The 21504-nt window shown below is 40.2% G+C and overlaps 1 protein-coding gene across 6 annotated transcripts in view; it reads right to left on the bottom strand.

Moving 5' to 3' along the window:
- The window catches only part of ZNF609 (zinc finger protein 609), a 201072-nt gene that overhangs the window by 60812 nt on the left and 118756 nt on the right, over positions 1-21504 (bottom strand). Inside the window, exon 1 of one of the 6 annotated variants that reach the window (XM_086321490.1) lies at positions 738-861. The exons of the other annotated variants lie outside the window; for them this stretch is intronic. The gene's annotated coding sequence lies outside the window, so the exon portion shown is untranslated. Of the gene's footprint in view, positions 1-737; positions 862-21504 lie in introns of those variants that run through there. 6 annotated transcript variants of the gene reach the window in all.

Below are 21504 nucleotides of genomic sequence, written 5' to 3'. Positions count from 1 at the left end.
CTGGTTCAATCCCTGGTTGGGGAACTAAGACTTCACATGCCTCAAGCAACTAAGCCCACGCACTCCAGAGCCCACGCACCACAACTAGAGTCTGTGCTTCACAACAAAAGATCCTGCACAACATAACAGAGATCCCATGTGCTGCAACTAAGACCTGACATGGCCAAATAAATAAGTATTTTTAAAAATTTAGAATTTTTTTTTCTTATTCTGAAGGATCCTTATTGCTAGAGGCTGGTGGTGGAAATCATGGAATAACTGAAGATGAAGGCAGAAGTCCAAATTCTTCCTCTCCATGAAGCTCTTCTCAGGACACAACAGAACATTCCTTGTAAATCCCAAAACAGCTTAAGGTTCAACTATTAGTGAAGGAGAAAATAGCCCCTTTCAAACATTAAGTATCTTTCCAAGTATCTCTCCGAGTAAAGGAAAGAAGGAAGGGAGGGAAGAAGGAAGAGAGAAAAGAAGGAAGGAAGGAAGGAAGGAAGGAAGGGGCGAGGGGGGAAGGGGAGGGGAAAGGAAGGCAGAGTGGGGAGAAAGAGGTTTGCTGGTTTCCTGAACCTCCAGATTTCACGTGGGTTGCTTTGAAGAATTTTACTGTAACTCTGGTTAACTTCAGAACATTTTGAAGCACAAGACAAGGAGAAAAAAGAGCAAAAGCTGTGGTAGTTGGCATCACTGCCAAACATCAAATAGCTCTTAGAAGCTACATATTCTATTATTCATAGAAGACTTACTTTCGCATTCAATTTTAACCAGTCAGCACCTGGTCAAGGTCAGCAGTGAAGGCTGTTCCAATGTGCACTAGAAAATGCAAGTGCAGTCAACACATAATTTGAAGACTACAGATTAGCCATAGGGAATTCTCCTGTGATGATTCCTGTAGAGAGACTCTCAGGCTCAGACCCTAAAGACCTCTAGTGAAGAGGAGGAGATATCAGATCAAACGATCCTAATATTCAAGCCTTTCTAAAACTCCCAATGTGTGGGACTGAATAAATTATGCTGGGAATTGAACAAAGGAAAAAAAATGTTATAAGCAAAACCAACACACAACACAAATCATATGGCAGTGTCCAATGCAGTGGCAAAGGCTTTTGCTGAATGCAGCGTCTCTTTTGCTCTTCCAAGTCTTCTCACTGCAATCTCCTGCCTGCTTGAATTCACCTGTTTTCCTTCAGCACAGCTATCCCCTGTGATGACTTACCACAGGGACCCAAGAACTACCTCTGAAACTGACTACAGTTTTTTTCCCACAGAAGGTTGATGATCCCTGCCCTTCCATTCCTATAATGTTCCAAGGGAAGCACTAGAATTGGCTCTCAAGAATAAAGGATTGTATAAAAATTCATCCTTTGGCTACAACTACTTCCCTTCCTGAACACATGTCTTACCTCCTTTTACCTACTTATTTCCTAAAAAGTCACGGCTGGAACGTGTCTTTTCTACTCCATTCTCTTCCCGCTTAAGTAAACACAACAGAAAGCTAAACCTTTCTCTGAATCATTCAGAATCACAGATGTCAAAGAAGAGTCTCAACTTATCCTCTAATATGGATGGACAAATTGTACTAAAGAACCTAATTATCGCCTGCATCGACAGTCCTATGAGCATTTTAACTGAGACATCACAAACCACACTGCGCTCTGCAGTAGCTTGGGAAGGCGAAATGGGAAGGACTCTTTCTGCTTTAAGCCAGCTGTTTCTAAACTTCTGGTCTTAGGAAACCTTTACAGATTTTAAAATTGAGAACCTTACACAGCTTTTATCTATGCTGGCTATATCTACTGATATTTACTGTGTTAGAAATTAAAACTGAAAGATTTCAGTTCTTGACTGTGTGGCAGATACCCTGACTAGACATGTGATGACACTGCACAGAACTAAACACACTCACACACAACATGAGTTCAAGTAAGACGGGGAAAATTTGAACACGATAGGTGGACTGCAGCAATGTCAACATCCCTATTGTGGCCTGGTTCTATAGTTTTGCAAGGAGTTACCATTGGGGAAAACTAGGTAAAAGTTACACAAGATCTCTATGAATTGTTTATTATAACTACAATTATCTCAAAATAAAAAGATTAATAAAAAGCTGAGAATCCCAAAGAGCTTTTATTTACTGGGGTGGGGGGGATCAGTCTCTCTAGTGCCTATGTGTCTCAAATTGCTAAGGATAAGACGTCTCTGAGGGGCTTCCCTGGTGGCTCAATGGTAAAGAATCTGCCTGCCAATGCAGGAAACATGAGCTCGATCCCAGGTCCAAGATCACCCCACATGCTGCAGAGCAACTAAGCCCGTGCCCCACAGCTGCGCCTGTGCTGTGAGGCGCACTGCAGTGCACTACACACACAGTTCTGTGCCTTATCTCTAATGCAACAAAAATGCAGGTAACTGTTTTAAGCTATAAATGCTCATTTTCCTAAAAGACTGGATGAAATCTCAGCTCTGTAAAAACATGGAGGTATACCTGTACTTCCTATGGTCAATGTAGCAATCAACTGAATATAAAGTTTAGTATACAGTGTATAGTGCCCAAGACACAGTAAATGTTCTAACTATATAGGATAGGTTCTCCATAAGTTATGGAAGTGTGAAAGTGTTACTCGCTTAGTCATGTCCAACTCTTTGCGACCCCATGGACTGTAGCCCACCAGACTCCTCTGTCCATAGAATTCTCCAGGCAAGAATACTGCAGTGGGGGGCCCTTCCCTTCTCCAAGGAATCTTCCCGACTCAGGGATCAAACCTGGGTCTCCTGAATTGGCAGGAGGATTCTTTACCATTGGAGCAACCAGGGAATCCCTCTACAGGTTATAGAGATTCTTTTTCCCTCTGGTCCCTTAAGCTGGAAGAGCTAATTAAACCTGGAGCTGCTAGTAGCCATTTTTCCTTAATACTTCAAAAAGGCTTGTCTGAGAATAAAGCCAATTTAGGAGAAAGTAGAACAGAGAGATGAGCAAAGGTAGAATCCCAGTGACACTATTTGAACCCCTGTCAGAAACTAAAAAACTCCACTGGTGAGAACGTATAAATCCCTTGTTTGCTTGAACTAGCTTGAGCCAGGTTTCCAACACAACTGAAAAAGTCTTGACCACAATATATCACCCACAAATTTATATATATACTCTCTATTTATTCACAAGTTATAATGAAAATGCTGAACAAGACTAGACCAAAGGCAGAGTCTTGTGGTATACCACCTTTATCCGAGGGAACATCCAGTGACCAATACTCTTTAAATTTGGAGCTTTTCAGCCAACTATAAAGTCACCCAACTGTATCACCATCCTGTCCACTGTTTCACTGACATGTCATCAAAATATCATAAAGGCTTTTTCAAATATCTTGAGGAAATCAAGGCACTCCAATCTACCCATCCAAGAACTCTTTTGGGAAAAGAAAGTTTAGAGTGCTATGTTTTAGAACTTAACTTGGCTTCTAATAAGCATTATTATTATTTTTTTTTCCAGATTCCTCTCTTCGTTCAGAAACGGTAAATACTTACTACAATCTAAGCATTATATTATGGCAAGTGATTAATCTTAATATGATTTCTATCCCTAGGTCCAGACAGGCAAACAAATGTGAACAGGTAATTAAAGAAATATAAAGGATGCAAAAAGAGGTAAGCACAGAAGTGGCTAATCACTTCTGTACACCTGGGAGAGAAGCAGGTGATATTTCAGCTGAGTTTTAGGAGCAAGTTCAAGGAAGAAAAATTAGGTTATTTTAGTTAGATGCAATACCAAAGACGTGGTTAGAGAGGGAACTACAATAGTTCGGCAAGAAGGGAATGGTGGAAGTGGTGGGAAATTACATGTCATGTTAAAAAGTCACTGTGGGGTTTTAAGCGTGAAAGTGATACAATCCAATGTTGCTGTTGCTGTTGTTCAGTCGCTTAGTTGTGTCCAACTCTTTGCAACACTATGGACTGCAGCATGCCAGGGTCCCTTGTCCTTAACGGTCTCCCAGAGTTTGCTCAAATTCATGTCCATTGAGTCAATGATGCTATCTAACCATCTCATCCTCTGGCACCCCTTTCTCCTTTTGCCTTCAGTCTTTTCCACCATCAGGGTCTTTTCCAAAGAGCTGGCTCTTAGGATGAGGTGGCCAAAGTATTGGAGCTTCAGCTTCAGCATCAGTCCTTCCAAAGAATATTCAGGGTAGATTTCCTTTAAGATTAACTGGTTTGATCTTGCAGTCCAAGGGACTCTCAAGAGACTTCCCGAGCACTACAATTTGAAAGCATCAATTCTTCAACACTCAGCTTTCTCTATGGTCCAACTCTCACATCCATACATGACTACTGGAAAAACCATAGCTTTGACTATACAAACTTTTGTCAGCAAAGTGATGTCTCTGCTTTTTAATACTCTCCCTAGGTTTGTCATACCTTTCTTTCCCAGGAGCAAGTGTCTTTTAATTTCATGGATGCAGTCACTATCTGCAATGATTTTGAAGCCCAAGAAGATAAAATCTGTCACTGTTTCCATTTTTTTTCCCATCTATTTGTCATGAAGAGATGGGACCAGATGCCATGATCTTAGTTTTCTGAATGCTGAGTTTTAAGCCAGCTTTTTCACTCTCCTCTTTCACCCTCATCAAGAGGCTCTTCAGTTCCTCTTCATTTTCTGCCATTAGAGTGGTATCATCTGCATACCTGAGGTTGTTGATATTTCTCCTGGCAATCTTGATTCTGGCTTGTGATTCATCCAGCCTGGCATATTGCATGATGTACCCTGAACAGAAGTTAAATAAGCAGGGTGACAGTATACAGCCTGATGTACTCCTTTCCCTATCTTGAACCAGTCAGTTGGTTCCATATAAGGTTCTATTGCTTCTTGACCCACACACAGGCTTCTCAGGAGACAAGTAAGGCGGTCTGGTATTTCCATGTCTTTAAAAATTTTCCACAGTTTGTTGTGATCCACATAGCCAAAAGCTTTAGCATAGTCAATGAAGCAGAACAGGTGTTTTTCTGGAATTCCCTTGCCTTCTCTATGATCCAATGAATGCTGGCAATTTGATCTCTGGTTTTTCTGCCTTTTCTAAAGCCAGCTTGTACATCTGCAAGTTCTCAGTTCATGGACTGATGAAGTTTAGCTTGAAGGACTTTGAGCATACCCTTACTAGCATGTGAAATGAGATATGGTCCAATAAGCTTTTGTAAATGGTTACCTTGGCTTTGAGGGAGATTAATAAGAAGGAAGGATACCAGTTAGAAACCAACTATAGTAAACCAAATAAGATATAATGATGGCTTGAACCAAGACAGTAATAGCTGTCATGGAAAGAAAGGAATGAGTTAGAGGTAGAATTAATACGACTTGGTGAGTGACTCAGTATCAGAGAGGTAAAGAAAAATCTGGGCTGACTTCAAGGTTTCTGGTGCCATTTTCTCTGGACAAAAAGAGACAGAAGAAAACAACAGCAATGAATGACAGAACCAGAAAACAAGTTAAACTTTGCATATGAGCTTTAAGTAGATAGCTGGATATACAGAACTGGAACTCAGGAGAAAGGTCAGGGCATGAGCTCACTTGGATAAGATACCTTAGGGATAGAGGATAGAAAAGAAAAAACAAAAAGAAGAAAGCTGGGGAAAGAAAGTAAGGATGATCAACATTAGAGGCTTAAATCCATGAAGAAAGGACTACAAAGAAGCTTAAAACAGTAAAAATCATAGTAATAGAAGCACAGAAGGTTAAATCACATTGGGTGAAGGGAAGCGTGGACAAGTGAAGGAAAGATTATCAGCACTTATCTAACTGTGCGCCATGAGTTCTACATAGGGTATCTTGTGAATCTCCTATACCCTTATGAAGTAGATGATTGCTTTGTTTGATAGAAAAGAAACAAAGCCTGGGCTTCCCTGGTGCCTTGGTGGCTCAGTGGTAACGAATGCACCTGCCAAAGCAGGAAACAAGGGTTCTATCCCTGATCTGGGAAGATCTCACATGCAGCAGAACAAGTAAGCCCATGAGCCACAACTACTGAGTCTGTGCTCTAGAGCCTGGGAGCTGCAATTACTGAGCCCACAGGCCGCAACTACTGAAGCCCGTGTGCCCTAGAGCCCCCGCTCCGCAAAAAGAGAAGCCACAATGAGAAGCCCACACACTGCAACCAGAGAGCAGGCTCCACTTGCTGCAACTAGAAAAAAGCCCGTGCAGCAACAAAGACCCAGCAGAGCCAAAAATAAATAAATTAATAAAATTCGTTTTAAAATAAATAAATAAATTTTTTTTTAAAAGAAGAGAAAATAAAGTCCCATGAAGGGTAATTGATTTGTCCATAATGACCCAGTTACCAAGTACCAGGGTCAGGATTTGAACCAAAGTATGTCCGACTCCCTAGCTTATGCTCTTTTTCATGACTCAATGCTACTCCAAAGCAGCTTTGGCATGACCAGGAAGAAGAGTGAATGTCAATAGTTCACAAACTATCTGTTTAACATTTTGTTCTAGGATTTCGCTGAAGATTAGTGTTAAATTTGATGGCCTACCATTTTGAAAATGTGGACATTTGCCTGTCTGCAGTCTTATGGTTCTCTCCGATTTACCAGGATTCCTTGGACAAAAGGATCTTTGACTACGTGTGTAAACTCTTTCAAAATTTTACAGTGTGATTAATTTGGATTTAGACATTTGAACTCTGTCAAAAATTGAGGTGCTCTGTCAGAAAAGAAAGATTGTACTTGCTGTTTAGTATTTGGTAAAGCAAACTCATCTTTTGTAAAAAGAACAAAGGTTGTTCAAGAGTTTTTAATCTGTCTTTGAGATCTGGATTTGTACAGTTGTTTTGGTAAATCCCTAGTTTTATACAACAAATTTTTGCTTCAAGTTGCACCATAACGGCTCTAATTTTTCAGTACAAATATCCTCTTGAAGTGGAAATGAAATACCTATCATAATGCAGTTAAGCCTTGCTAAACTATATTTTACTTTTCAACAATTACTTAGCTTAGCTCCTCTAATACAGAGCAACAAAAATGAAAATACCAAATAACAACAGTCTATGAAATTTAGAATTTTGTACAACATACTTAGGATACAGGGCTCACAAAATTTTATAGAAACTGAGAGGGGCAATTCATCTTTCAAGGGACAGAAAAGTTAAATTTTCTAAGCATCATAACTTACAAAGGCATTAGAGCATTCAATACTGGAAAGAACTCTGTCCTTAAAAATCTCTCACCAAGGTACAGCATTAGGCAAACCCAACAACGTAAATAAGAGTCACTATATTCTAGGTAACAGACTTTTACTGCCTTCATTATTAAACATGGTCCTTATTGTAACACTCACAAACCCATTCATCAGAGTAATAAAATGGAAAACTACTAAGGCTCAGAAAAAATACAGATATCCTATATTTGTAGAGTCAACACAAAGTTTATATTCTTACTTGGAAAACTTCATTTTAGATTAGGAAACAAACTGATAAACAAATTATAACAAAGATGAACAGAGGGCTGCAAGTACCCTGTCCAGGGAGTGACTGCTAGAGGCAAGAGGGAAGACCTCATCCTGGAGTGGATCTAAGGAGTTTCCAAAGAAAAGAGTAGAAAGCATACTTTACCTGCACAGCAAAGGAAACCATAAACAATTGCAGATCCTTGCAAATGTGATGACAAGGGCTTTTTACTTCTAAAATATATAAAGAGCTCATACAATTCAATAACAGAAACAAACAACCCAGTCAAAAAATAGGCAGAAGACCTAAAATAAGCATTTCTCCAAAGAAGACATACAGATGGCCAACAAACACATGAAAAGACGCTCAACACTGCTAATTATTAAAGAAATGCAAATCAAAACTACAATGTAGTAACACCTCATGCTGGTCAGGACGGCCATCAATAAAAAAGTTTACAAATAACAAATGCTATGAATTGGTGTAGCACTAAGGAGAACAGTATGAAGGTTTCTCAAAAAATTAAAAATAGAGTTGCTATATGATCTAGCAATCTCACTCCTGTGCATATATCTAGACAAAACTATAATTTGAAAAAATATGTGCACCCCAACATTCACTGCAGTGCTATTTACAATTAGCCAAGACATGGAAGCAACCTCAATGTCCACTGACAGAAGAATGGATAAAGAAAATATAATACATAAATATAACAGGATATTACTCAGCCATAAAAAGAATGAAATAATGCCATTTACAGCAACATAAATGGACCTAGAAATTATCATACTAAATCAGAGAAAGACAAATATTATATGATATGACTTATGTGCATTATCTAAAAAAATATATAGAAATTAACTTATTTATGAAACAGAAACAGACTCACAGACATAGAGAACAGACTTGTGGTGGTCAAGGGGGAGGAGGGTGAGGGAGGGTTGAATTGGGAATTCAGGACTAGCAGATGCAAACTATTATATACAGAATGGATAAACAACAAGGTCCTATTGTGCAGCACAGAGAACTATATTCAGCATCCCATAATAAATCATAATGGGAAAAATATGAAAAAGAATTAATATATATGCATATCTGAATCACTCTGCTGTACACCAGAGACCACCATAACAAAGTAGACCAGCTATACTTCAAGTTAAACGAAAAGAAAAAAGAAAGCATACTCCAAGCAGAAGGAACAGCCTGTTCAAAGGTACACAAGCATGAACAAACACAATTGGTATGTTCAAAGAACCACAGGTTGTTTGGTTTGGTTGGAATAGGGAGCAGTACAGGGAGAGTAAAATTTGGACTTAACTTTGCAGGTATTAAGAAACTTCTAAGGAATTAAAGCAAAGGAGTGATGTCATGTTTGTATATTTAAAAGCGAAGTTAATAGAAGCAGGTAGACTAAAAGAGACTGAAAAGGAGGGGCCCTAGCTGGATGGACGCTTGCTGCTACAAACCCTGGGGGGAGGGTTCAGGAGACATTCAGGGCATGTAAGTATGTAAGCAGTAAGAAGTAAGACTTCATGAAGTATCAGACATGTAGGTAATCAGTGAAGGAGTCAGGTATGATTAGAACTTCTAATTCATATGGTTGGGAGACTATTCATTCCACAAATATTTACTAAGCAACTGCCACATGCCAAGCACTATTCTAAGTGCAGAGGATATGCGATGAACAAAACAGACCAAAATCCCAGTCTTTGGAACTTAAGTTCAAATGGATGGTATTCTATTACTGAAAGAAAAAGAAAGGAAAAAGAGGAGGAACAGGGTTTAGTTTTGATCTGGGGAGGCTGGGGAAAGACTGAGATTAGTTTTACTTTGCTTAATTGCCAGCATTCCAGGAAAAGACTGGAAGTGTGTTAGGAGGAGGAGGTGGGTCTGCAGTGCACAATCTGAAGGGGTAGATCAAAGAGTTGAACATTTTGGCAAGAGTATGGAAAAAAATGTTTTTTTTCTCCCCAGTGGTCATGTTTGGTTTTTCCAGTAGTCATGTATGGATGTGAGAGTTGGACTAAAAACAAAGCTGAGTGCTGAAGAATTGATGCTTTTGAACTGTGGTACTGCAGAAGACTCTTGACAGTTCTTTGGACTGCAAGGAGATCCAGCCAGTCAATCCTAAAGGAAATCAGTCCTGAATATTCATTGGAAGGACTGATGCTGAAGCTGAAACTCCAATAATGTGGCCACCTGATTTGAAGAACCGACTCATTGGAAAAGACCCTGATGCTGGAAAAGATTGAAGGCGGGAGGAGAATGGGACGACAGAGGATGAGATGGTTGGATGGCATCACCGATGCAATGGACAAGAGTGGCTCTGGGAGTTGGTGATGGACAGGAAAACCTGGCGTGCTGCAGTCCATGGCGTCGCAAAGAGTCGGACACAACTGAGCAACTGAACTGAACTGACTGATGGGAAAAAAACAGACACTCTTACACATTATTAGCTGATGGGAGTATGAATTGGTAGAAACTCTGAAAGGACAAGTGCACAAAAATGTATGATGTACAGTGTGTTTCAGTGTTTTTTTTAAACATTTTTTTTTAACATGTTCACTTTATTCATTCACGACTGTCCTGGGTCTTCATTGAGGTGTGCAGGCTTCTCACTGTGGTGGCTTCTCTAGTTGTGGAGCATGGACTCCAGGGTGTGCAGATTTCAGCGTTTGTGGCGCAGGGGGTTAGTTGCCCTAGGGCACGTGGAATATTTCTGGACCAGGGATCAAACCCCTGTCCCCTGCATTAGCAGGCAGATTCTTAATCACTGGACCACCAGGGAAACCCTCAGTGTTGTTTTTAATAACCAAACAAAAACCCAGAAACAATCTGAATGCCCATCATAGCACAGATTTATAACTAGCATCAAGGACATATATCCACAGCATATTTTTGAGTGAAAAAAAAATATTACACTACAGCATGTATTAAGTTAGTCCATTAATGTTAAACTGATTGTATGCAACTGCATATGATTCTTTTTTTTTTTTGGACACCCTGGGTGGCGTGCAGGATAAAACTCAGGTCTTAACCACTAGACCACCAGGGAAGTCCCTATATACGCTTCTTATGTACTATGCAGATCAGAAGTGAGAAACATAAGTTGAGATCTAGAAGAGTATTCTTTGTAATCATCTTTGAGTAGTGAGATTCTGGATGATGTTTCATTTCTTTTATATTTTTTGGGCTTCCCCGGTGGCTCATACAGTAAGGAATGTGCCTGCAATGCTAGAGACCTGGGTTCGATCCCTAGGCTGGGAAGCTCCTCGGGAGGAGGACATGACAAACCACTCCAGTATTCCTGCCTGGAGAATCCCATGGACAGAGGAGCCTGGTGGGTGACAGTCCATGGGGACGTAGAGTCAGACATGACTGAGCAACTAAGGACGCAGCCTTATATTTTTCAGTATTTGATTTTTTCATTATGTTGAAAATTTATTATTCTAGTTTTTTTAAAGCTATTTTTATTTTAAAGGAAAAGGGAAAAGGGAGGGATATTTATATATGTGGAGGCTTATTATAAGAAAAGGGGCCTAGGTTGACGAGGAAATCGGGAGGCAGGTGAAAAGAGTGAGAATAATGGGGCACATAAGTAGGAGGGGGAAGCAGAAAAGTAACAACATTAAGTCAGTACTTCCATTGCATAGGTCACTGGGACAAGGGGCCACAGGACTGGCCTCTGTTCCTAAGAGCTGGGATATGGGCCGTACTACATAAACATTTCTATGACCTTTGTAAGGTGAATATTCATAACTCATGACTGCCTGTATTCATTTGATTCTAATTGCCAAGAACTGAATGGTATCTTCTACGCATGTGCAAATATGCAAATTCTTTGTTGAGAAATAAACAATAATCCCAAATCCCTCTCTGTGGCAACCAGAATCCTACCTGGAACAGGGCCAGAAAAAGCCATGTCTCCACTACTTCTGAGAAAACTGTGGCTGCTGCTTATCAAATTAAAATGCAAAGCAGCTCATTCCAGTGTCACTGGGAACTGTCAGAAAAGGATTATGGTTCCCACCCCAAGGATGCAGGTCAGCTAAACAATACCCATCTTCTTGTGCTGAGAAGGAGGGAGGAGGAGGAGAAAGATTAGGCCTATTTCCAAATAGCAGTCTGGCCTGCTTGTTACCGTGGTAACCTCCCTTCCCTGAGCTGCTCTCATTTGTCTTTCTCTGCCTGACCTTCATGTTGTTCTGACAGTAACTGAGGAGGAAAAGGTGCCTGCCTGCCAGCTAAGCACTCAAGTTGAGGGCACTGCGCAAGAAAAAGAGGCACTCAAAGTCCTCCTCATTCTTGACTTGAAGCAGTGACCTGAGAGCGATTAGAGTTCTGAAAGAGACTGCTGGTGGCCCTCGTCACTCCATCCTTCCCCTGCTCTCAGGGCCACTCACTTCTCCGATACTCCCTTTCAGTGTGAGGAGTCTGAGTCACAGTCAAGTGGGTAGGTGAGAAGTCCCAGAGAAGAAAAAAAAAAAGCACGACAAGCTGAAGAATAGAGGTAATAAAATATTAACTCAAAAATGCCTGAGACAATAATCAGTACAGTGGTTAAGGACAGCTTTTAGTTTCTGCTGTCTTCAGGATCTGTGCTGTATGTTTAGTCGGAGGTGTGTGGGCAGTTTAAGGTACTTGGGACAGGGCTAGGGGAAGGGCCTCAATACTCAGAGCTTTTATTGTTTAAGCCTTGAATACCTTTAAAATTCAGTCACTTGACAAATAATTACTGAGTACTCCCTATGTGTAGGTCTTGTCCTAGACACTGGGTATGGAGTGGTAAATGAAAGAGACTGGTGCATAACTATAAATTAGAATCCCACTAAGCAACAAACAGGGCAAGTGTAAGAGGTTGGAGGACATGGGAGCCACCTAGGGTGTAGGTCGGGTTGGCCTCCTGAAGAGGATGGATTTAAGCTGACACCTAAAAGATGAGAAGACATGAAGAACGTAGGATTGAGCAATACAGGCAGAGGGAACAGTGTATGCAAACCCCCAAGGCAGGAAAGAGCTCGGCATGCATTTGAGGTCCATATTTCATTTAATTACTACACAAGCCTATGCAAAAATGTTTGAGGCTGCTTATTCTAGAAGCTTAAGGAGGCCCAGGAAATGGGCAACATGAGAACAACTAATCAAATATTATCCACTAAGTTAACAGATAATTGAGTCACTAAGTCATCAGTCATTAAAGCAAATGGACAGAACTTTTATCTAATAATTTGAAAAATACAGGAGCCAGTTCTCTGCAAATAATAGTCACTGTCATTCCAAAAGACACACTGTATGTAGCTGATTTAGTTTATCTTAAATGGCACCCTCAAACTCACCAAAGACTTTACCCCAAACATACTTACGAACTGATTTATGTTGGAGTAATGAGCTTATAAAGGGGTAGCAGGCCAGGTCTAGTCCCAGTTTCCCACTACTTAGCTGTATAACCTTAGACAAGTCATTTTGCTTCTCTAAACTTTGACCCTATGAAATGAAGTAGTTGGACTTTGTGATCTCTAAGGAGACTGTATGAGGACTTTTTCAGTTACAAGTGACAGAAAAGCACAGCCAGACTGACTGAAAAAGTCCAAATGAGGCTACCATAATACTTAAAAAGCTCAAACTAGGCGTGATCTGATCTAGGGGCCTGCATGACGCCATGGGGGCCTAGTGTCTATCACTCCCTCTCTTGGTGCTGTTTTTTTCACTCTGCTTCACTTTCAGACAGGCTCTCCTCCTGGGTAGCTGCAGCAGCACTCTTAACTCAGTGGAAAGACAGGCTCTCTCCTAAGCACTTTAACAAAACCCCTGAAGCTCCTTCTGATTGGACCAGCTTCTGAAACTCATTATAATCTTTATATTTTGTAAATATTTGAGCGTATTCCCTCCAAGTCTTTGCCTTTTCAGGTTTTAATTTTTAAAACCATAGTGTACATAGTACACTATAGTTTTTGTCTGCCCAGTACCCATTTTCCATAGAAAACAGCCCTTTCCCCAGTCCCTGTGCTCTTCTTAAGACAGACAATCACAGTGCCTCTCCGGTCACCTGTCTCTGGAGGGGGTTCACCATCAATCTACTTATTTCCTCTAAAATAAGCTGTTGATAGAATACTTATTCCATTTTTTTTTTAGAAGGTAGAGAGTCATGCTTCATCCTTAATATGCCTCTTCAAGATATAAAACCCTTCAAATTTCTTCTGCTCTTAAAAGCATTAAATTTTTGCATCTGCCTCAAACAAAACACTTAAGGGATAGTTAAGGCACATCACAAAAGTATTAATATGGCCAGACAGCAAACATAAGTCCTTCTTATCTACTCAATTATACTACAGAAATGAGTTAGAGTTGCCTTGTTATAATATTCTGAATTATTATTAAATATGGGAACCGAAGACCAAACGGCATTTTCAGATTGCAAAAACCCAGATTATCAGAATTTCACTATACCACAAACATTTCTGTCAAGTAATTTATTTTTTTTGCCCCACCCCCTCTGTCAAGTAATTTAAAACATAATTTTAAATATTTGTGCTTAAACACAAATATATTGAACAAATAAACAATAATTTATTTGACCAATTTCCTACAGGTAGATATTTGCTGCTGCTGCTGCTAAGTCGCTTCAGTCATGTCCAACTCTGTGCAACCCCAGAGACGGCAGCCCACCAGGCTCCCCTATCCCTGGGATTCTCCAGACAAGAACACTGGAGTGGGTTGCCATTTCCTTCTCCAATGCATGAATGTGAAAAGTGAAAGTGAAGTCGCTCAGTCATGTCCGACTCTTCGTGACCCCATGGACTGCAGCCTACCAGGCTTCTCCACCCATGGATTGTCCAGGCAAGAGTACTGGAGTGGGGTGCCACTGCCTTCTCCGAGGTAGATATTTAGGCTGTCCCAGTTTTCACTTGTATAAACAAGGCTAATAGAGTATCTTATAATATGGTAAAGTAATTAGCCTCCAATTAAAATAAATAAATTTATATTGAAAAAAAAGAGTATCTTAATGGCTACATTTCTTATACCCATTTTATGACTTTCACAGGCTAATATCCTATATATGAGATTAGAGAATAAAAGGGTATGGATATTTTATGGCTTTTGATACACACTATTTCATCAACTTTCAGGCTCACTAGAGCTTAAAAAAATTATTAAACTATAACCCTGTAAACTGGCATTTGCCTTCACTTAAGCTCTTGCCTTCACTTAAGCAGGTCTACACTAATTCCTGATTCCTTTCCTGGGTAACAAATGATTACCCCAAACCCAGATACACACACACACAGTCCATGGAGTTCTCCAGGCCAGAATATTGGGCAGGTAGCAGCTGCCTTCTCCAGGGGATCTTCCCAACCCAGGGATCGAACTCAGGTCTCCCGCATTGCAGGCGGATTCTTTACCAGCTGAGCCACCAGGGAAGCCCTATATATCATGCCTCCTCCTATACACACAACCTTATATCTATCCATGTGCTGTGCTTGGTTGCTCAGTTGTGTCTGACTCTTTGCGACCCCATACACTGTAGCCTACCAGGCTCCTCTGCCCATGGGATTCTCCAGGCAAGAATACGGGGGTGGGTTGCCATGCCCTCCTCCAGGGGATCTTCCCAATCCAGTGATCGGACCCAGGTCTCCCGCACTGCAGGCGGATTCTTTACCATCTGAGCCACCAGGGGAGCCCATAGGTAATATTCAAATAGTTCAGGCCCCACAGCTTGAATACTGGGCAGTCTGAATGCCTCTTAAGCCAAGACAATAAAAGGCTAGATTTCTTTCTTTCTTTATTAAAAAAAAAACAAAAAACAAAAAATTTTGATTTTAAAACGTTTATTTATTTGGCTGTGTCAGGTCTTAGTTGAAACATTTGTTGGGATCTTTCGATCTTCACTGCAGTATGTGGGATCTTAAGAGGTGGCATGTGGGTGTGGATCTAGTTCCCTAATCAGGGGTTGTTTCTGGGCCCCTGCATTGGAAGCTTGGAATCTTTAAAAAGCTAGATTTCCTGGAGTATAGATTGGGAGTTGAGATTTCTAACCAGCAAGTGGTTGACAGGAAAGACTTAAGTTCATAAATGAACTGGGGGCAAAGTGCAGTATGTGTTTTTTTCTTCCTCTCTCCAACTTCTTCTGGCAGCTCTTCAACTTTCTAGTAAACTAGGATAATGTTTTAGCTTTTACCATAACCAACAGGATCAACCATACCATCTAATATTTTACCAGTATCTATCAGTCTCAGTTTTTAGTCACTTACCTATAAAGTTTTTCTTGACAAATCTCTATGATAATCAACAAACCTCGAGTTTCTGGGGCTACTTCCAATATGTAAACTTTCTTAACTACTTTATTTATAATCTGGACCTTGTAAAAAAGACAATTTCACATAAAAGGACATCTCTAAAAATTACATAGATGTGGACTGGCTTCCCAGGTGGTGCCAGGGTAAGGCCCTGCCTGACAATGCAGGAGATGTAAGAGACAGAGGTTTGATCCCTGGGTTGGGAAGATCCACTGGAGAAGGAAATGGCAACTCACTCCAGGTATTCTTGCCTGGGAAATCCCATGGACAGAGGAGCCTGGCAGGCCACAGTCCATGGGGTTGCAAGAGTTGGACATGACTTAGCAACTAAACAACAAGAGGAAGTTTCTAGATTAAGAATGAGTGTAATAAGGGTTTGAAAGACATCTTCAAACAGAAGAAAAAGGTGAAGATAAGTGAAAAGAGATGATTAAGAGAAATGGACTTTGATGATAGTCAACTTAGGTTCAAACAGATCTTCCACGATAGGTTGTGCAATGTTAGACAAGTCATTTAACCTTTTTAAGCCAGTTTTCCCATTAGTAAAATGGAAATCATAATACATGCCTCACAGAACTACTGTGAGAAATAAATACTATACAAATAACATTCAGCCTTGTTACCTGGCGCATACTCTGATAAATGCTAAACACTGCTCCAGTTTCTGTTGTTATTAAATGTGGCCTAGGGATCCTCCAAAGGGGCATCATCCACTGACCTTTACTACGAGTAAAGGTCAGGTTAGAAGGCTCACAAGTCAGATATCAGCATTCTCTTTTCAGGCTCAAAGCAGGTCAAGAGTTGGCTACTAAATCAGCAATTTAAAAAAATCAAATGAGTTTTTTATTTTTTATATATTTTTAAAGCTTATCAAGCCCGTTCTTATTTCAGGTTGGGAGATGTGTACAAAAGGTGAGTACCTGTTCCATAATTCCTGTACCCCTCTACACCTGGCTCCCTCATAAGAGTTAGAATGGAACTCCACTAGTGTGCCTCTGAGCTACCCAGGAACAAACCCAGGAGAAAAAGTCCCCAAATGACATTCTGATGTGTAGTTAATGATCTGTCTTGCATGAGTAGCTGAAACATCGTCCCTGTCATACTACAAAGATTGAGAAAGAGGCTGCCATAATCTCCAACTGTCTGTACATCCATCTCTTCTTGTAGAAGACACTGTATAATCTGCCAGCACAGTCTCCCTAAGCAGATAAAACTGGTCAGCAGGTGACAAATGGTATTAATCCTAAAATTCTCTAAGGAGTCAGAGAGAAAGCACTTAATCATCAGTTCAATGAGGCATTTGGCTAATCACCTGCTGGAGAAGGAACTTTTGGAAAAACAAATGAGTAGGACATCTTCCAATAAGGTGGAAATGCCTAAGAGCACAAATACTGGATTGGCCAAAAAGTTTGTTTGGGTTTTTCCATACCATGTTATGGGGAATCTCAAACAAACTTTAATTGTTTAAAGTATTTAAAAAGATCACAGAAGCCCTCCCTCAATCCTGTTCCTCCTATATAGGCCCTCTCTAACTATCAGACCTTAATTTTGCAAAGGAAGGTCTCCTGGCTTCTATGACTATTTTCCAACCTACTCCAGTATTCTTGCCTAGAGACTCCCGTGGACAGAGGAGCCTAGTGGGCTGCTGTCCATAGGGTCGCACAGAGTTGGAACCAACTGAAGCAACTGAGCATGTATGTATGCATTGGAGAAGGAAATGGCAACCCACTCCAGTGTTCTTGCCTGGAGAATCCCACGGCCAGAGGAGCCTGGTGGGCTGCTGTCCATGGGGTCGCATAGAGTTGGACACAACTGAAGCAACTTAGCATGCATGCATGCATTGGAGAAGGAAATGGCAACCCACTCCAGTGTTCTTGCCTGGAGAATCCCGGGACAGAGGAGCCTGGTGGGCTGCCGTCTATGGGGTTGCACAGAGTCGGACACGACTGAAGTGACTTAGCAATAGCATGACTATTTTCCAGCACTCAAGATTTCTAGATAATAGCTGTGGTCATTTAAGCTCTCTTAACCTCAGCTTCTTTATGAGATTCAAAAAAACAAAAAAGTAGCTAGGATTTTATTTTATATTCCTAAATTCTAACCTTCCTTAAACCCAAACTGGTATAACTGTCAAGATGTCATTTAGTTGCTAAGTCATGTCCAACTCTTGTGACCACATGGACTGTGGCCTGCCAGGCTTCTCAGTCCAAGGGATTCTCCAGGCAAGAATACTGGAGTGGGTTGCCACTTCCTTCTCCAGGGGATCTTCCTGACCCAGGAATCAAACCCGTGTCTCCTGCATTGCGGCAGATTCTTTACCAACTGAGCTATAAGGGAACCCTGTGACTGTCAGGTAGAGCTATCCTTAATACCATTTCTATTAACTTCAGCCTTCTTACAAGGGCATTCATCAAAATGAAACCTCTACATTCAGACACACATTTTCAGTATGAAAATAAAACAGTGCCAACCAGGAACCTCTTCAGAATGATATAGATAAGATAAAGGCAGCACCTAAACCACAGTGGTTTTGGACTAGCATCAGGTTCAGGGTCCAAGCATGACAGGTGCTGGAAGAAACACAATTTTAGAGCTCCATAGAGATTTGTGTATTTCAAATACAATAAATGGTGGAAAAGTTGAGATGCATTTATCCCTCAGGCAATGAGATATCTTCTCTCAGTATATAAAATATTAAAATGGCCTACCCTGGTATGGTTTTCACATCTCTAGTATTCTAGAGTCTAGTTCTAAAGATATTCTTTCTTTTTTTCCTTTACAGGTTTTGCTCAGGTTGCTAGAAGAGATTCTCTGGATTTCTAGCCTCAAAGTTGGGTGGATCTGATCCAAGTAGAAGTTCAGAGTGAGTAAGCAGGCACATGTACATAAGAATGAAAGAAACCAAGTCACAACTACCAAAAAGGAGGAAGCGACCAGTATAGAAGAAGTATATTACGTTTATGTTTCTAACAAGTCCGAGTGGCAGAAACACATGCTTTTTAACTTGTTATTTACCTCATGTCCTTAATCAACATCCAATTAATCCCAATGGTCAAAAGAGAAACTCCTAGTAAAATTTCACTATGGGCACCATTCTGTGTCATAGTAAGACCACACCAGCAGACCCAAACCAGATCTTTCTGTTCTCTCTTACACTAAGGTTTTGCCTAACAGTATATAAAAAAATTTCTTTTCTAATCTCCTGTAGAAAATAAAGTCAACATTCCAAGAAGCTCTCATTTCATATATAGTATATTCCAAACCATGTGGCAAAGTACCAAGCTGTTTCATTTAAGAGTAGGATGAGGAAGAGAAAGTAAGACTTTCCGCTCAGGTGGACGTCTAAATACACATATATTTAGAAGGATGTTATCTTAGTACACTGTCCTTGTTTCACAGCACTCAGAGGAAGTGAGACTTTTCCCCTTATAAATCTTAGGGAATGCCCCAAGAATTTTAAAATTTCCACCCCTGTATCCCCCACTTTGGGTTTGTTCTTTCAAAGCGTGAGATTAGGGAAAGAAAAGACAGGCTTCAGTACACAACATACTGACAGGTGCTCATACTGTCCTTAATTACTTTCTGGCCATATTTAAAACAGTATTATGCACCCATGATTCTGGTTAAAATAAATAAATAAATAAAAGTTGACAGTGCCAGGAACTGATTAAGCAAGACTGGTGGAGGCATAAACTACAGGTTCAAACTAAAGGTCCACTTTCATCAAGTGGCTATACCTAGTGAAGTAGAACATGTGCACATCCAACTTCCTAGCAATTCTACCCTTAGGTTGGAACAGTAGGGAAACTTTGGCACTTGTGGCCTAGAGATAACAATGTTCAAAGCAGCAGTGTTGGTGATAACAAAAATGCTGGAAAGAGCCTAAATGCCCATCAAAAAATAATGCAAATTAACTATACTGCATATAGCAACACAACAAGGAAAAGGCAAGTCACAGAAAAAGGTGTGACACTGACTCTACTTAAATCAAGAAAGGAATCAGGTAAAACTAAGAAAGATAGCCTAGTGACACAGACAAATAAGCAGGTGACTAATACAAAATGCCAGATAATGAGAGGTAAAGAGGAAGGAGAGGGTACAGCGAGGAAAGGGCCACACAGGAGGTTCTAAACCTAAAGTGTTGTCAAGCTTTACTTTTTAAGGTAGGTAACACGTACATGTGTTCTTTTTATCATTATTCTTTGAATCTTAACAGGATATATTTTTCAGTTTAAAACTAACAAAAGAAAAAAATTACACTAAGATATTCCTTATTATCTAGTATGTACACATTGATACAATGAGGAAACATGCCAAGCTTTCTGATAACCCTTTCAAGTGGTAATTTGCATAACCATGTTAGTTTTCAGAAAAATTAGCTAATAGGTCCACTTCCATAGTATCTCAGAGGGAGAAGTTTCCTTTGGAGCATAGTTATCTCATGTAATAGAACTTTTTATAATGTCTCCTTTCCATGATAAACTGGAGATTCCATGAAGGAAGGCCTTCTCTCCTTCAACACTCTATCCTGAGGTCTAACACTGTTCCTTGATACAGGAAGTACACAACAAAAATTTCTGAATGAATAAATGATCTTGAGAATCTAATTAGGCTGGGGCAACTATCTAGTCTCTCCACAAATGTAGGAAAACACACCACAATTCTTCAGAAACTTCATGTTTCATCCCTGTCATTTGGCTCTCTGAACCCCTGTCCCAGAAATTAGTAGGTATTTCAGCATTTATGAAACAAAGTTGACTAAGGTCTCACTGTAAGTTGGCACTGTCCTGGGTACTAAAAACACGGCAGTGACAGGATAGCATAGTCTCATTTGTCTATAAAACAGCCGTTCGGTGGTGTAAAGGCAATGGCAGGATAGGATTGTCCCCACTGACCTCTTAGAACACTGAAATGTATACAAAGGCAAGCCTGAGATTTCAACAAATGGTGTGTGGCAAGATCCACTGTGGAAAACAATGGGCTGCTATTTCCTTCTGCTGCTCTAAACAATGAACTAATTCCTTTAGTCTCTGTACCCCTGTGACTTAAATTATTCTTCATTCTGCAGAGTAGCTTCTCCTAAAGCACTGAATACACAGTGAAGCACTGTCCTTCTGGAACCTCTTCTAGAAAGCAACAGGCAGAGACATACCTCACAGGAGGGAAAGCCATAAAGGAAAGTAATTATTATCTTGAAGACAAACATCTCTATTCTGGAGATAAAAGACGTGAGCCGTAAGTGGTCACATTATAGATGCCTCTGCCTGTGATTAATAAAAAAGGTTAAAATTAGAGACAAGGAATGGACAAGCATTAAATGGTGGCTGTAATAAGCCTGATAACTACTTCATTTCACTGAACTCAAAACTTTTGCTGCTTTTCATTCTGTTTCAATACAGTCATCATTCTACCCAGCATTCCTTTAAAGGCCACAGTAGAAAATGCTGCTGACACCTATTATCAGTTCTAGCTATTCCTGACTCCCTTCTTCTTCCTAGAGCCAACCTAAAATTTCAGAAATGAAAGTTGGTGAGTAGTGTAATTAGGGAACAACTGACATCCTTCAAAATGGATTATGCTTCTATTTCCTTCTTAGGCAATTAACTTGCTTCCTGAAAATTTAACAAAGTCATCAGTAATTTGACTTTGCAAGGCATTATTTCCTTTTGTATATTATCTCCATTAAAAATAAGTATTAAAAAACTAAAAAAAAAATGCATTTCAAAGTATATTCAGTTTTCATCTCTGTGAGTCATTGTTTATGGAAGAAGAATGCCACACTCGGAATGCTG

Source organism: Bos grunniens, chromosome 10 (assembly GCF_055505025.1).
Source record: "Bos grunniens cultivar Pamir isolate PY7600 chromosome 10, Bosgru_T2T1.0, whole genome shotgun sequence".
NCBI lineage: Eukaryota > Metazoa > Chordata > Mammalia > Artiodactyla > Bovidae > Bos > Bos grunniens.
This window is presented reverse-complemented; position numbering and strand designations above follow the sequence as displayed.